The sequence below is a fragment of the Nomia melanderi genome, unplaced genomic scaffold (assembly GCF_051020985.1).
Source record: "Nomia melanderi isolate GNS246 unplaced genomic scaffold, iyNomMela1 scaffold0153, whole genome shotgun sequence".
In the NCBI taxonomy this organism is placed as follows: Eukaryota; Metazoa; Arthropoda; class Insecta; order Hymenoptera; family Halictidae; genus Nomia; species Nomia melanderi.
Genome location: NW_027475268.1, coordinates 102,501 through 108,608, shown reverse-complemented (window position 1 = coordinate 108,608; position 6,108 = coordinate 102,501). Strand labels below are relative to the sequence as shown.

Below are 6,108 nucleotides of genomic sequence, written 5' to 3'. Positions count from 1 at the left end.
CATTGTAAACTCCAGATGACCTTGTGATTCCTTCGTCGGGCACTGGTAAAGGGTGGCGATGATGCGTTCTATAATAGAAATACCCGTCGTAGCGTTTCTTCGGAGTCAACCCGCTCACGAAACTCTCTCTCGTCGTGGAATCCCCGCGTCGGAGAGTAAAACGCGAATTCATACTATGAAAACTTACGTCTCTCGACGATGGGACGATCCACGCGAAGAGTTGTTTACGTGTACGCGTATGGTGCGATTGCGTCGATTCGCTTTTCTGTACGGGGAGAAATAGAACGTTGAGTTGACTTATCGGGTCTTCGTTGGAATTACCGTCGCTGGCATTGTAAACTCCAGATGACCTTGTGATTCCTTCGTCGGGCACTGGTAAAGGGTGGCGATGATGCGTTCTATAATAGAAATACCCGTCGTAGCGTTTCTTCCGAGTCAACCCGCTCACGAAACTCTCTCTCTCGTCGTGGAATCCCCGCGTCGGAGAGTAAAACGCCGAAGGCTTACTATGAAACTTACGTCTCTCGACGATGGGACGATCCACGCGAAGAGTTGTTACGTGCACGCGTATGGTGCGATTGCGTCGATTCGCTTTTCTGTACGGGGAGTAATAGAACGTTGAGTTGACTTATCGGGTCTTCGTTGGAATTACCGTCGCTGGCATTGTAAACTCCAGATGACCTTGTGATTCCTTCGTCGGGCACTGGTAAAGGGTGGCGATGATGCGTTCTATAATAGAAATACCCGTCGTAGCGTTTCTTCCGAGTCAACCCGCTCACGAAACTCTCTCTCGTCGTGGAATCCCCGCGTCGGAGAGTAAAACGCGAATTCATACTATGAAAACTTACGTCTCTCGACGATGGGACGATCCACGCGAAGAGTTGTTTACGTGCACGCGTATGGTGCGATTGCGTCGATTCGCTTTTCTGTACGGGGAGAAATAGAACGTTGAGTTGACTTATCGGGTCTTCGTTGGAATTACCGTCGCTGGCATTGTAAACTCCAGATGACCTTGTGATTCCTTCGTCGGGCACTGGTAAAGGGTGGCGATGATGCGTTCTATAATAGAAATACCCGTCGTAGCGTTTCTTCCGAGTCAACCCGCTCACGAAACTCTCTCTCGTCGTGGAATCCCCGCGTCGGAGAGTAAAACGCGAATTCATACTATGAAAACTTACGTCTCTCGACGATGGGACGATCCACGCGAAGAGTTGTTTACGTGCACGCGTATGGTGCGATTGCGTCGATTCGCTTTTCTGTACGGGGAGAAATAGAACGTTGAGTTGACTTATCGGGTCTTCGTTGGAATTACCGTCGCTGGCATTGTAAACTCCAGATGACCTTGTGATTCCTTCGTCGGGCACTGGTAAAGGGTGGCGATGATGCGTTCTATAATAGAAATACCCGTCGTAGCGTTTCTTCCGAGTCAACCCGCTCACGAAACTCTCTCTCGTCGTGGAATCCCCGCGTCGGAGGGTAAAACGCGATATATAATAGTATATGCCAGTGGTTCGCGCGCGTCGTCTCTGAGATACGCGGTCGACAGAGTTCCGAAAACACGTGATGTGCCACGATTTCCGTGCGTCTTACATCTTTCGACGATGGGACGATCCACGCGAAGAGAACGTTCGTGCTTGCGTGAGGTGCAACAGCGTCGATTCGCTTTTCTGTACGGGGAGAAATAGAACGTTGAGTTGACTTATCGGGTCTTCGTTGGAATTACCGTCGCTGGCATTGTAAACTCCAGATGACCTTGTGATTCCTTCGTCGGGCACTGGTAAAGGGTGGCGATGATTCGTTCTATAATAGTAATACCCGTCGTAGCGTTTCGACCGATGTCACCCGCCACGAATGTCTCTCTCGACGTGGAAACCCCGCGCCGAAGAGTAAACGCGAAGGCTTACCATACGAAAGAAAACGGTATTATACGCCTGTGGTATGTGCGTCTCGGCTCTGTGATACGCGATCGGCAGAGTTACAAAAAAACGTTGATGGGCCACGATTTCCGTGCGTCTTACATCTTTCGACGATGGGACGATCCACGCGAAGAGTAGTTACGTGCTCGCGCGAGGTGCGATAGCGTCGATTCGCTTTTCTGTACGGGGAGAAATAGAACGATGAGTTGACTTATCGGGTCTTCGTTGGAATTACCGTCGCTGGCATTGTAAACTCCAGATGACCTTGTGATTCCTTCGTCGGGCACTGGTAAAGGGTGGCGATGATTCGTTCTATAATAGAAATACCCGTCGTAGCGATTCGGCCGAGACACCCGCCACGAAACTCTCTCTCGTCGTGGAATCCCCATGTCGGAGAGTAAAACGCGAAGGCTAACTATATAAGAAACATATAGTATTATTTATGCCTGTGGTTCTCCGTTTGTCCTACTCTCAGATACGCGACTCGGAGAGTTACGAATAATCGTGATGGACCACGATTTCTGTACGTCTTACATCTTTCGACGATGGGACGATCCACGCGAAGAGATCATTCCTGCTTGCGTGAGGTGCGATAGCGCCGATTCGCTTTTCTGTACGGGGAGAAATAGAACGATGAGTTGACTTATCGGGTCTTCGTTGGAATTACCGTCGCTGGCATTGTAAACTCCAGATGACCTTGTGATTCCTTCGTCGGGCACTGGTAAAGGGTGGCGATGATTCGTTCTATAATAGAAATACCCGTCGTAGCGATTCGGCCGTGTCACCCGCCACGAAAATCTCTCTCGTCGTGGAATCCCCGCGTCGTAGAGTAAACGCGAAGGCTTGCTATAGAAGACTATAGTTTATACGCCTGTGGTTCACCGGTTGCCTGCTCTCCGGGGTACGCGATCGCGCAGGAGTTACGGAAGAACTTGATGGGCCACGATCTCCAAGCGGCTATATCTTTCGACGATGGGACGATTCACGCGAAGAGAACGTTCGTGCATGCGTGAGGTGCGATAGCGTTGATTCGCTTGTCTGTACGGGGAGAAATAGAACGATGAGTTGACTTATCGGGTCTTCGTTGGAATTACCGTCGCTGGCATTGTAAACTCCAGATGACCTTGTGATTCCTTCGTCGGGCACTGGTAAAGGGTGGCGATGATTCGTTCTATAATAGAAATACCCGTCGTAGCGTTTCGACCGATGTCACCCGCCACGAAATTCTCTCTCGTCGTGGAATCCCCGCGTCGGAGAGTAACCGCCGAAGGCTTGCTATAGAAGACTATAGTTTATACGCCTGTGGTTCACCGGTTGCCGGCTCTCCGGGGCACGCGATCGCGCGAAGGTTACGGAGGGACGTGAAGCGCCCGAGCAATGAAACGTCCGCAGGAGGAAACGAGCAACCGCCGAACATTGTTTCGCGACGTTTCCATAATGTATTGTCGTTTCGCTCGCATCCCGCTTCTTTCCCCTAGTTTCCTCGACGCGTAGTTTCGCAGCCTTAGTGGACGAATCATTCTCGATTCGAGGAAAGATATGCAGTGGGGCGTGCAATGAGCCCGCCAGAGACCACGATCTCCAATGCGTCTTTACATCTTTCGACGATGGGATGATCCACGCGAAGAGAACGTTCGTGCTTGCGCGAGGTGCGTTAGCGTCGATTCGCTTTTCTGTACGGGGAGAAATAGAACGATGAGTTGACTTATCGGGTCTTCGTTGGAATTACCGTCGCTGGCATTGTAAACTCCAGATGACCTTGTGATTCCTTCGTCGGGCACTGGTAAAGGGTGGCGATGATTCGTTCTATAATAGAAATACCCGTCGTAGCGATTCGGCCGAGTCACCCGCCACGAAACTGTCTCTCTTTCGTCGTGGAAACCCCGCGTCGGAGAGTAAAACGCGCGAAGGCTGTGACTGTAACATATATATATACAGTATACAATGCCTGTGGTTTTTGCGCGTGTCGGCTCTTCGGTATACGCGATCGGCCAGAGTTACGGAGGGACGGTGAAGCGCACGAGAAATTGAAACGGCCGCACGATTGGAACCGAGCAACCGTCGAACATTGTTTCGCGACGTTTCCATAATGCGTTTTCGTTTCGCTCGCATACCGCTTCTTTTCCCCTAGTCTCTGAGACGCGTTTTCGAGCCGTTCTTCTACTATCGATTCTCGTAGAGAGAAGGGACCGGGTAGTCTGGAAGTGGAACCCGCATCTTGCGTGTACCGTACACGGAATTGAGAGGACCGGCCGTGAAGCTCGTTTTAAAGCCGTGCGTCTGACACCCAACTCTTGCGCGCCAATTTCGCGGCAAGAGATAATATGGGACGAATGACCGGCAAAGAGCCAGCTGTGAAGTCTGTTTTTTTAATCGAATCCGTGGACGTGTGTATGCCGTAGCGTCGCTCGTCGTGTTCGTTCATGGTCGTTCCGAGAGAAAGAACGAAAGCGGTAACGAAGGGACCGGCCGTGAAGCTCGTTTTAAAGCCGCGCGTCTGACACCCAACTCTTGCGCGCCAATTTCGCGGCAAGAGATAACATGGGACGAATGACCGGCAAAGAGCCAGCTGTGAAGTCTTTTTTCATTATTTGCTTTCAATCGATCGATCGGTACGATTCGTGCAACGTTTCGCGCGATGCGACGCGAAAACATGCGCGCAACAATAGATGCGTCTGATCGGAAGAACGCGAGGGTCGACTGCACGCGATGGATTCAGTATCGGGTAGGATACAAAATATATCCCCGTCGTTTCCACGCGTGCGAGTCTTCTGCGTCTTTCGCGGGTTTTTGAATGCACTATACGCCCGGAACGTCGAGAAATATATACATATTACTTGAACGTTTTTCGTCTCGAAAGGCTTCGGTGTCGTCTCCAAGGCGACGCCTGAATCTCCTTCGCGCGCTGGTCGGAGATTCAGGTATCAACTTTTATCTTCTCTTTGAAAGAAGAGAGATATTAGGTCGAACAAATGAGAATAAAATTATATATGTGAAATATAAAATTTATACGATTACCCTGAACGGTGGATCACTTGGCTCGTGGGTCGATGAAGAACGCAGCTAATTGCGCGTCAACGTGTGAACTGCAGGACACATGAACATCGACATTTCGAACGCACATTGCGGTCCACGGATACAATTCCTGGACCACGCCTGGCTGAGGGTCGTTTACGTACCATACACTGCTTGCGTAGCTCTGTCAAATCCCCGCCGTCGTTCACCTCTTCGGATCGAACGTTTTTTTACCGAAGGGCGCAAAGAACGTTTCTGAGTCGGGTTAAGAGAAGGATGCTACGTACGAGCGAACGATGGGTGTCTCGTCGGCGTTTGTCGCGGACACGCGAAAATTCTGTGAATTTCACGGACAGTGTACGTTCTAGTTGTTGCAAAACGATCGGAATCGTTTGTATGGACTCGCGTGAGTGTTCGCGGCGTCGTGCGTCGTTCAATTACGACCGCCCGCGGATACCGCTCCACTGCGATATGGATCTGAGCGACAACTTTTTCGGCTGTTCGTGAGATGAACGGTTTCGTGTGTTTAGAAAAATTTTTTTTCCCGCGCTCCCGACGTCACCTGAAATGATGCGTCAGAGGTGAAAGAAAATATTAAGAAGTCGAGAGAGAGAGAGACTACACACGTTTTATTCATATTTTGTATACCGTGCGTGAGACGGATGTGCACGACACGTCGTATGTCGGTATATTACCGACTGGCCCCAGGGAGATTGTTTTCTTCCTCTCTTACGAATGAGATGTACGTTTCGGAGGATCGTCGTTACCGAAACACACGGCAAAACGAGACTTCTCGCAGCAGAACCTTTATACACAATACACATCGACTCTTTTTACCCCGAGAGAGAGAGAAAAGGTGTATTTCTTTTTTTTATTTTTCGAATTCGACGCACGAACGCTTTGACGACTGGAGAAAAACACGGTGTGTGTTAAAATCGTGCGGGACGAGCATGCGTATTCGTAACGGGTCGAATAGTTCTTATTCCCCGTCGTCGCGTGTCCTCGCTGGACCACCACCGTGCGCTTCCGCCACGTTCAGTTGAATTTCGAAATATATATATATAAAAAGAATCACCATATACTCTCTTTCGGGAGGTGTATTTTTATCGGTTTCTGCTATAGAGAAGAGACGGAGATCGTGTTGTGAGGTGTAACGTTTCTGTATCCCCGTTTCGGA

The 6,108-nt window shown here is 50.0% G+C and overlaps 1 non-coding gene across 1 annotated transcript; it reads left to right on the top strand.

Annotated features, from left to right (window-relative positions):
* Positions 1-4,931: 4,931 nt before the first annotated feature.
* LOC143175666 (5.8S ribosomal RNA) lies at positions 4,932-5,086 on the top strand. The gene has a single exon (XR_013000366.1). It is a non-coding gene; the product is annotated as a 5.8S ribosomal RNA (ribosomal RNA).
* Positions 5,087-6,108: the final 1,022 nt, after the last annotated feature.